This window comes from Cnephaeus nilssonii (assembly GCF_951640355.1).
Source record: "Cnephaeus nilssonii genome assembly, chromosome: 11".
Taxonomy (NCBI): Eukaryota; Metazoa; Chordata; class Mammalia; order Chiroptera; family Vespertilionidae; genus Cnephaeus; species Cnephaeus nilssonii.
The window spans coordinates 24,915,987-24,927,856 of NC_137082.1; positions in this window are offsets into that span (position 1 = coordinate 24,915,987).

Below are 11,870 nucleotides of genomic sequence, written 5' to 3' on the forward strand. Positions count from 1 at the left end.
TCAGATTGGTCCCTGCTGACAAGGGATGACATTGCAGAAACGTATCTAGCACAAAGGCTGTAAACACCAATTTTCTTATCTTTATAGCATTGTAAAGCAGTTCCATGATATGGGAAAAATAGTTCATTCATAGTACATCATCTAAAAATCAGATTTATCTATTTTATCCTTCATCTCCTCTCTCAACTTATTTCTCAAATTATCTCTCATTTCTACTAATCATCAAAACCTAAATGTTCTGTTGAAGGCCAGTTGCTACAGGAAGAGGTTCTACTGGCAGAAACATCAATCCTCTGGTTGATAACCATCACTCCAGGCTTAACTCTCAGAGCTTAGCAATGTCTTTAGACAAGCTAATTAAGGGGCAATTTGTATTGTGTTTGTGCATGTGTGGTTGTGCAAGTTTAACAAAGTAAAAATAAAATTGTGAATTCTTGGGAGATTTTATTATGGAGAGGTTAAGGAGATGATTGTTTTGTATTCTAAATGCTAAGGTGATAGTGCATAAAATGCCAATAAACAAAAAAGCAGGTACCATTAGAGGGTCTGCGTGAATGTTTCCTGGCACATCCCTATGTCCATCTGCCCCTGCCTCTTCTCTTCATATTGCTCTGAATTTTTTAAATTTAAAACAAGAAATCTCTTGTTTTTTTTCCCTGAAGCTTATCAATAATGTAAATGTTAAATTCATGCTGCAATTATGTTTTCCTTTAATTTCTCAGTAAGCTATTCTAGAACTAGCTCGATAATTGTGCACATCGCCACTTCCTCCCAGATCTGTGCCCTTTGCCAGCTTCATTGCAGTCTTTTACCTCCGCACCCTCCTGCCCCCACACTCCAGTCCTCCACTAGCAAACAAACCCAGCAGTAATTACTAATGTCCAAGCACGTAATTCCGGCAGCACTAGGCTTCTTCATTTGACGCAACTACGCAGAGAGCTGTCTGGACATGCAGCATAAAGTCAAAGCTTTCTGGTAAGTCCTACCCACCTTCTCTCCCCTCTTCCCATCACAGTTGTTTATTTCATCTGCATACTGAAGGGTTATAAAATGATTTCATGTATTTATTTACTGTTGAATAATAATTTCACACCCATATACAATCACAAATCGATATATACTTACATGGAAGCACATGGTTACCCATAAAAATAATTATAAAACACTAGGAAGTAAATAGCCAAGAGAAAGTATCTTCTCTATGTGAACAGGGCATTTGAGCATTTCTAGTATATAAATGAATGGAGTTATAACTAACCAAACACAATCCAAAACCTTGAAGCTTTTCAGGAGATCATAATGGCATTTCTTCAATGCGTTGTATATGTCCTTACATAATATACTATTACTGTTATTTAACAACTACTCATATAGTCCAATTTTGCTCCTGATCATTATATGCATACTTTAACTGTATAAAACAGTTGGAAATAACTCTGTGATACTTTGTGTTCACTAAGAGTCTCCAAGTCTCAGAGTAGACAATGGTTAAAGTACTTATCACCGGCCTCAGCAAAATCCCGCAGTGCTATAACAGAAACTGCAGTAGATCTGTAGGTCAGAGTACAATTTCAGTCTAACACTATGGTCCATTCACATTACCGTGAAGGACACAGTTGGATTTTCCCAAGGAAAACCAGTCTTAGTGTTGTCAAAATCAGAAACTATCACCTAAGATAACCAATGTCCATAGGAAATACTTCCACTCACTCTGAAACCATGGCCAAAGAGGTTAAATATATATCCTCTAAGACCTGCAATATTTCTCAGAGATGTATTTTTTGGTTATGTGGTTGGGTTCATGCCTACATATAAGCATGTGGGAGAAGGAAAAGGATGAAGGATTTATTCTTAAAGTTGATTCTGCTTAATTAAACTACCCCTATATTTTGATCAAATAGAAATATGTATGGAGATACAGCTCTCCTATAAGCAAATCCTATTTGCATCTTCCTGTATACCTCCTTATGCCTACCAAAATCTATAGACAGATCTACTCTGTGCTAAAACAAAAACAAACGAAAACCTTGATATTTAATTGGAGGATAATTGAAGATTTTTTTCAAAATGGGTTTATTTTATATCTAAAAAAGGGAAACAGGGCCACACATAAAATTTCCACAAGTGGACTATTTATTTATTTATTTATTTATTTATGAAGCTATGCAGGAGCTGAGGGGATGAGAGAGCAGGTAATTGCCTGCAAAGGAGTACCTGTGGGCAGGATTTATTTTTTCTTTCTTTCTTTCTTTTTACCTACTGTGTCTGCTTTATTAGGGGGTCTCTGTAGGACCCAGGTCGGAGAGAGGCAATTTGGCCTGTAGCCCTGAAACATCTAGCCATGCCTGGCCAGGCATCTCTGCCGCAGATGCAGCACTGGGGCCGGATCGCTGTCCGCGGTGCTGAAAGATCGAGGGACCCAGCGCCGTTCCTTGGTATTGCTGTCCAGGGTACTGAGTGAGGTCGTCTGCAGTCCCCAGGGCAGCCCACCCCCGACAGCTCTCCGCAGAACCCTCCCACCCAGCACGACCCGCCCGCCTCCTGCCAGCCCGCAGTTGACAAGGAGCAGGCGGCATAAATCAAGTCCATAGGGCATGGAGGCTGCTGCCGCTGCTGCGGCTCAGCTTGCCCGGGGCGGGAACTCCCCTTTCTCCTTTCGCCTCCTCAGCGTCCACACCCTGCCTTTCCCCCAATTCTTCCCTGGGTAATAGCGCCCTAACATCAGCAGTCATAATAATAGGGTCAGAACAACCGGGTTTGTTTATTTTGGTCTACAGAAAAAGAAAAAAAAAACCAACAGTCTAAACATCTCTGAAAACTGCATCGCAAAATGGAAGAGAGGACCGCACTGCTGTTTCAAAAGAGTAAGTTATTATTTAGTACGTATCCTTGCGCTTCCTCCGAATCGCTCCATCAGCAGTGTCTCCATTCATCTCTTCCCCAAGCAGCTCACCTAGAAAACACTTTAAAAAGCCCCAGGCAGGAGTCTAGCCAGACGCGCACACACGGACTACCGCACCCTAGGTGCACAAATACTTGTATTTGCCCAAGTTCACTCGGTCTGCCCAGCTACAGATCCCTTTGGGTCTGCAGCCATCCAGCCAGATCCGCGACCTGGGGATTGGGCTCCTTACCTTGGCTTCTCCCGAGGGTGGTGTTCTCCCGGACCCAGCAGGTTGCAAGTGTGGAGGAGCCACCGGGCTGGGAGAGAAGGAAAGACAGCGCCTGACCTCCCTGAGGTTTCGTCTTCAGTGCAACGTGAGCTCTGCCCTCATCAAAGATGGCCGTCCCTTTTGACGTCAGCAGCTTTTAATAGCCACCGCCTGGAGGGGCGGGGGAGCGTATTAGGGGGAGGGCGGGGGGAGGGCCGAGCCTGGGGGTGGGAGGAGGGGAGCCGCACAGTGTCCAGCGCTAGACTCAGCTCCCTGTGCACTTTACTGCAAACCTTCATATTTTAGTCTTTTATAAACAACCGAATGGGACGATTCTTCTAAGTCCATTTTAACAGCCGGTCTCTGGACAAACACGTTTATCTCGCGACTGGTTTTCTGATATTCTTTGTACATGTGCTATTTATGGTATGCGTATGTAATGTGTGTATATGACACATATGTATGTACGTATGCGATGTATATGCGATTATATATAAAAAATTCCCCGTAGTGAGTGGAATCTTTGGTTGAGTCATAGCAGCGGGGGGCAGAGGAGGAGTAGAAGGCGAGGGCTGGTTGGGGGTGCGGGGTCGGGGGTGGAGGGCGGAGGTGTGAACATTTCAACTGCAGTTTCTTTTTTCTAAAGGAGAGGGTCCAAAGGGGCATTCCTGTCAACCATCACCAGCTCCAAATATGGACAGGCTACGTAGGTTGCTATTTTTATGAGTGATTTTTTTTCTCTTGTTATCAAAGCAGCATCGAGGGCTTGGAGTTCGTGTTAATGTAGTCAGTGGGGGGGAGAGACTCGCGCACGCTATTTTAAAGTACGTCAGAGCAATTCTCGCTGGGCGATGTCAAATGAGTTGGGGGAAGGGGGAGGGAAGGGTAGTTAACCCCAACAACGTGGGTTTGCTGGAGTTCAAGGATGAAGAGTTGAGAGTTGTTTGCGGAGGGCAAAATAGATGACGCTGTTTTCGGTTGAATTTGCAATCAGAACCTGGGTTCTAATGTTGGGTTTCTTAGGAATAGTGCACAGAGGCGCGTACACGCCTTATAGAACCGTCCAGACTTCCGGGGGAATGCAGAGGGCTTCGCGTTCAAGGATCGCTGGGACGCTACAAAATTCTGGTAGTTCGTTCAAACCTGGGTACTAGTCGAGGCTGGCTTGGGGACCCCCAGATGCTCAAAACAGGGCGTGGGGGAGAAGCCTACTTGTGTGGTCATATGGCAGATTAAAATAATAATAATCATAAAGCAATAATCCTAACTGCCCTTCTTTGTTGCGCCTTAGGCGCCCAGGGAGGGGGTTTATGCAAATGGTTCCCTGGTGGCAGCCTCTCGGATGAGTCACAGGTGTTTGGGAGGCTGCCGCGGGGTTCTCCAAGGGGAGGGCGGGCTGGGAAGCGCGTGGGAGGTGGGGGACCTCGGCTGAGGAACTGCTTGTACTTTTCCGGGAAGGATGTGATTAGAAGTCGTGCCTTGCAGTGTTGAAACTTGGACTCTTTTAGGCAATGGAAAATCCTTGTCTCCACCCCTCCCTTCCCTACCCGCAGCTCTCTCTCTCTCTCTCTCTCTCTCTCTCTCTCTCTCTCTCTCACACACACACACACACACACACACACACTCGCTGGCTTGAGAATCAAGCTTAGCCTTTTAATTGCTCACTATAACAGAGAGGTGGTAAAAGAGGGAAAGGGAGTAGAGTGGGAGGGAAGGAGGGTGCGGGAGAGGGAGAGAGACAATGAGAATAAATCTCAGGAAAGGAAGAAAGCAGAGTTGTAAAAGGGTTGGGGAGGACAGAGCGAGCAGATTTATAAAAATTTAATAAAGGATGCCTTTAATTGAAATAAATAGAAGGCATCGTTTCATAAAGATTCCCTGACCCAAAGGGTATTTGAAATGTTAATGTTTTCAATAATAATTAACAAATAATGTTTGAATTTTTATTAAAACTGGATTCCTAAAACAAGGCATGCTGCTGAAATTTGTTTGCTTAAATATCCATTAAACATTTAAGATTCTTAGACAATAAAGAACAAAATCTGCAAGGTCCTTAGACATGTAATGGCCAATAAAACTCCTAGTTATAGTTCTTTCGTTATGAAGCAAACTGGGATGGGAGAAGTGGCCAATGCAATGTTACTACAACATCCTTTATAGTCAGGATTTTTTTTTTTCTAGAATGTGTTGCTTTTTTGACATGTGGAAGCTTGGGGGGAATAAGCCTGCAGTGGGGGAGAAATAAAACATGTTTATGGCCCTCAGATTGAAAGTTTTGTGAAGGAATGGAGGAGGTGGGGGATTTTCCAGAATTAAAAAAAAAAGTAACTACGTCAGTGATGTATTTTCGTCCTGCAGGCAAAAGCTGTATGGCAGCCACTGGGGAGAACTGGCTCGGTATTCTGAGTTTTTAACTGCTGATGCCCCACACTGACATCTTTAAAAATTACAGATAAGAGGAGAGAGGCTGATTCAAAGCATCACAGAAAATACTACAGGCCCTACAGGATTATCTCATGGTGGCAGCAGCATTTTGCATCCTCCTGTGCTTGTGTTAAAAATGATGCTGTTTGAGAGGTTCTTTATCTTGTTCTGGGAGAGGTAGCAGGCTCATTTGAGAAACATAAACACTGGATAAATATAAGTCTACTAAGGATGACCAGATAGCCCTAAATCTATTTTTAATATAATGAGACTTTCCATGTAGGGTTTTCTCAATGCTTGTTTAAAAAAATCCCATAGTCATTCTTGGCAATAGGGAACCAGCAGATTCATGTTATTCAGTGTCTATAAAGCCCTAAATCCCACAGAGAAGGAAGGTGATGAAAAAGTTGCTCAGAAATGATTCAGGTGCCTGTGAGTTATTTTTACAAAGAACCAGCATACAGAGTAACTAATGCTTAGGAACTCATTTGATGAGTAATAAGAAAATCACCTGCTCTGCTGGATGGATATTTACACTATGCTAATTCAGTCTCTGAAAGCTTTTTTCTGGTATACCATGCCCCAAAGTAATACAGCTCTAGATCCAAAATATTTAACTGGTATTTCCCAGGTAAGGTGCAAGATTCACAGTTGAATCAATAATTACATCTTCATAAAGAAGAACAATAAAATATATAATTTGTAAAATGTCAAACGATCTTTCCAAAGTCAATTTGAAAGTAGTTTAGAAAGAGACCAACTCAGAAACCCCCTCTCCAAGGTCCTCCTTTGGGGCATGCCTGGTACCCTGTGACAATATTTCAACACTATGAGGGCATAGGACTTGGGCAGAAGAATATAAAATTTGACAATCAATTGTTTTGATTCCTTGGTTTGCTTTCCACATGACTTGTTTGCCTCTTTCTCTTTATAGTCCTTCCATCCTTTACTCCAGCCCCCACCCCATTTATCGATAATGACCTAATAGCACCTGTCAAAAGCATATATACTTTAGATATAAACTCCCCAGGCTGTCTCTGTTCCCTGAAGCCTCTGAGGTAGGGACATATCTTGTGAGAGGTAGACAGACCACCAGGAATATTGGTTTCTGTTTCTGGCTTGTTGTGTTGAGAGAGAAAAAAAAGATGGCAAACCCAGAATTTTAAATAACACTTTGTTCTTTACTAAGAACTGCATTGTAGGAAGGAAGGAAGGAGAAGAGTGCTCAGCAGCCAGGTGCTTCCACATTCCTGTTCCTTAATGCCTCAAATTATAGGCTCTCTTTTATACAGGAATGCATCTGAGGACCACTGTGATGCTGAAACATGCCTGTGGTCAAGTAGGAAGGAAGAACCTTGTGACATTTAGGGACAGAGGGAAGGAGAAAATAGTAGCCAAAATGAGCAAACCTCAAAAAGGCTCTTTGAAAGGGATCACAGCATTCCTTCAATAAGTCTTTTAAGAATATTATTAGCTCTGTATCCTCTCTGTACCTCAGTTATCTCAGAAGTAAAATGAGGACAAGGAAATTGTGAAGTAATTTAAGTCATCATGTCTGGCATTATGAAATATTGGTTAAATAAGATAAATATATCAATTTGATGAGATTTTTAACATTCTCTAAGTAATGATATGTGACTGCTTTAATATAGAGGGTAAATTTTTTGTTTCATTTTGTTAGCTACTAACTAGATATGTATCATTTAATGGCTCTGGACCTTGGTTTCTTCATCTGTATTAATTTACCTGCTATTTGCTTGGCACTGGAATATATTGGGATTTAGGTGAAACAGAGGAGGGCATTCGGAATTAGGTTAAACAACCTGACCAAGGGCACAGCTAATATATGGCATGGCTGGAATTTGAACCCCAGTGTCCAAGTTCATAATCACTATGCTTTAGTGCAGACTCTTCCAGCCCCTCAGACCCATCCCCTCTATATTAGCTAGGATTCTCCAGAGAAACAGAAACAATAAAATTTCTCTCCCCCTCTTTTCTCTCTGTATATGCAAAGAGGTTTATTATAAGGAATTGGCTCATGTGATTATGGAGCCTGGCAAGTCTCAAGATCTGCAGGGTGAGTGAGCAAGCTGTAGACCCAGGAGAGCTGATGGTGGTGTCGTTCCAGTCCAAAGGCCAGCAGGCTCAAGACCCAGGAAGAGCAGTTGTTTCAGTTTGAATCTGAAGGAAAAAGCCAGTGTTCCAGTTTAAACGCTGTCAGGCAAGAGGAACTTTCTCTTGCTTTGGGGAGAATCAGCCTTTTTGTTCTATTTAGGCCTTTAGCTGACTGGATGAGGCCCACCATATTAGGGAGGGCAATCTGTTTTACTCTACTGATTTAAATATTAACTCATCCAAAGACACCCTCACAGAAGCACCCAGAATAATGTTTGACCAAATATCTGTGCAGCTGGCCCCGTCAAGTTGACATAAAATTAACTATCACAGCTTCACATTACAGTTAACCTTTCTGCTTCAACATATTGTGGTTTGTGTATGACTTTTTTCATTAGTAGCTTTAGGGGTCCTTTGCTAATGGGATGAGTTTTTAGGACACTGACCACAAGGTTTTGTTGAGGTGAATTCCAAGAGAGGGATCTAGTCTGGAAACATGATTACCTGGAGTAAACAGAAGCATCATATTCAAAGGAGAAGAGTGCCATGTGTAATCAAAGAGGGAATTCAGAGATCAATACCTAATAAGGAGCATAAATAAGAATTGGGTCAGCAATTGCTCGAAAAAATATCCGAGGGACTCAGCCAAGAGTCGTAACAGAACAACCATGTTGACCACTGGTTTTGAAGGAATGATATGAGGTCTTAAGTAGGAATTGATTCCAAGGGCCAACAACTCCGGCAGTGAAAATCAGGCTGATATGGGTTGAGGTGAATAGTTCAAGATTTTGGCTGGGAATCGAGCAAGGTTATCTGGGACCATTCTATTAGTGTTGGCCATGAAAGGCAGGACAGTTCTGCCAGCTAACAGGCACCAGGCTGGGCAAGGCACACTCTAATATCTCAGCAGATAGCATCAACGATTTCATGGTCCCATTCAATGAGCTTTCATCTAGCTTAACCTCTGGCTTCACCTGACACTTTGTACCAATTTCTATTTCTTATTATTCTATCAGGTATCCTCACCTCTTTTTCTGTCTATTATTGTTGGTTCTTCATTTTCCATAGCAGATGGGTTGTGATGCTTAGCAGGTTAAGTTGGACATTTCCCTGAGCCAACAAGCCCTCTGAGAGATCCATATGTCCATGGAATGGGTCCTGACTGTCCACCATGAAACTTCTGTACTCTAAGCCAAAGGAAAGAGTATCGAACAGCCCTGTACAAATTCTAAAGCACTGTCATACACACGATCTCATTTTATTCTCACAATTCTGAGGTATGTATAAAAGTAGTCATTATTTTAAATTCCAATTAATATGTGAACATTCTGATTGATTTTCCAGACTCCTGTACTGACCAGATACATCAAGGAAACCCAATGTTCCATTCCTTCCTTCACATATTGTCTAAAGAACCTGATCCAGGCCCTTGAGTTTAACCATCATTTATATATGTATGATTGTTAATTATATATTTCCACTCCCATCTTATCTCATGAGCCTCAGAATCATATTCCTAGCTTCTTACTGAATACTCTCATCTGAAGGATCAAGGCATCTCAGTTGATTTCCTCTACTCTTCTCTTCTTACATTTGCAATTAACAATCTCACTAGGAGTTCTGTTTACTAAACTAGCACTTAGAAACATCTTAGTTTCATTTTCTCTCTATCTTTTTTTTTTGGCTTCTCTTCATCTCTATACTCTCATTTCATGGTGATTTTTATCCAATTCTATAACCTCAAATAGCATCTATGTGTTAATCTATAATAATAAAATCATAATATGCTAATAGACTGGACGTCCTTCCAGACATCCTTCCTGACGACCTTCCGGATGAAGCCGGGGCTGAGAGGGAAGCCTGGGTCCTGGGTGCCAGGGGGAAGCTGGTGCCAGCAGCTGGGGGAAGGAAGGACTACTCTTGCACGGATTTTGTGCATCGGGTCTCTAGTAATCTCATATTTACATATTCAGTCCTGATTTATCTCCTGAACTCCAGCTTGTATATCCAAGTTCCTACTCAATAACTGCACTGAAATATAAAACAAATATGGATGTGTAACCTATTATATATGAAGTAGAATTTGTGACTTTTAACTCCAAAATGGCTCCCCTTCCCAGTGTTACCTATATTCGTAAATGGCAGCTAGTTCCTCAGGGTGAAAATCTTGTCTTATTTCATTGATCTCTCTCACATGCACATCTAACCCTTAATGAAGTTGCTCTACTTTCAATACATTTTCTAAGTCTAACCACTTCTCTACCTTCCACAGATGCTACCTTAGTTTAAGCCACCATTGTGTCTTATTTGGGCTAAAATAGTAGCCTCTGAAATTGTCTTCTATTTCCTATTTTGCCATGTAGCTGCCACAATAATGCTTTAAAAAGACAAGTCTTCCTCAAAAATGTTTAATGGCTCTTAATAACACTTAGAAATCCCTGTCTTAACCTACAAGATCAGGCTCCTGGCCACCTCTCCAAACTCATTTCCTAATACTTACTTATCTCTGTAATGATCACATTGGCCTCGTGTTGTTAATTGTATAATCAAGCTCACTCCCACCTCAGGACCTTGGCATTTTTATTATCTTTACCTGAAACACTGTTCCCCAGACTTCTCATGTCTCACTTTCTCAAATGCTACTTTTTTCAAAGGAGTCTTCTGCAATCTAAACTAGCTAAACCTGCTAATTTCTTTTACCCGGAATTATTCTTTTTATAGAACTTTTCTCATTTTGAGATTATATATTTGTTTATATATTTTATCTATATCTTATTCCAAAGGCAACGATTTTCAATGACATTAGCTTTTCCTTTTGGGTAAATTCTTTTCGTATCGAAATAATATGCAGACATTATTAATTCTTGACTTATAAAAGAGGCTATCATTGAACTTCCTATTATGGTCGATGATAATCAAGCTTCCCTATATCATTTCTTTTTCTTTGAATCATCCTTTTAATACCAGAACTTGTTAAATAATCACTCAGCCATTAATATGATGCAGTAAGTATTTTTTACTGATGAGTTAGTACCACATAATAAATATGCTTCTTCTTTTGAATAATTTTCCACTTTCTTTGGGGAAGATTTTAAGAGCCTCTATCGAGGAGAAGAGGATGGTTGCTTACAAAGAAACATGAATCACACCAATATCAGACTTCTCATCAGCAAATCCAGATGGTAGAGGGCAATAGAATAAGTCTTCAAACACTGGAAGAAAAATAAATTTTACTCTATACATTTATACCCCGCCAAAATGTTAATAAAGAATGAAGGACAAAATAAAGACATTTCCAAACATACACAGACTCAGGAGGTTTACTTTCTCTGCACTCTGTCTGCAAATAAAAACATTTTCTGAGGATTTTTATGTCAGCAAAGACAATAACTCACAAAAGACTCCACAAAATGTAGGAAGACAAGGAATTTAGTAAACATTAGAACTAATATAGAATTTCTTTCCTAAAATAAAAACTAGGAAGCAAGTATGAAAATAAATCAGTACAGCCCTTGCAGGTTTGGCTCAGTGGATAGAGCATGGGCCTGTGGACTGAAAGGTCTCGGGTTTGATTTCAGTTAAGGGCATGTATATCGGTTGCAGGCTCCTCCCCAGCCGGGCCTTGGTCTGGGTGCATGCAGGAGGCAACCAATCGATATGTTTTCCTCACATCAATATTTCTCTCTGTCTTTCCACTCTCTCTAAAAAATCAATGGAAAAATATCCTTGGGTGAGGATTAAATAAATAAATAAGTTTGAATTAGAGTAGTATTTATATAATCATAATGCTGTAAATGCGATTTATTGATTTTTAAAGTTTATAATCAAGTTGAGGATAAGCACAAAAGATAATGATCTTTACCTAATGAAATCTAAATGTTATGAGGCCTAACATATAAAAGTGGTGGTAGAATTCTCATAATGTGCTAGTTAAAAGAGGTTGCTGGGGAGGGTACAAGGTGAAGAGGTGTTATTTAATGTAAATGCCCCAATTTACTCATTATACATGGTAAAGGTTTAAGAGAATTGGCATAAAGTTGGTAGAAGAAAAAATAATGTTTAATTATATTATATGGCTATAATAAAGTTATATATAATATTATAAAATTAACCAACAGAAAACCAAAAATTAGTATGTGTAACAAGGTTTGTGTCTTCAAATAAGAGAGAAATAGTCAA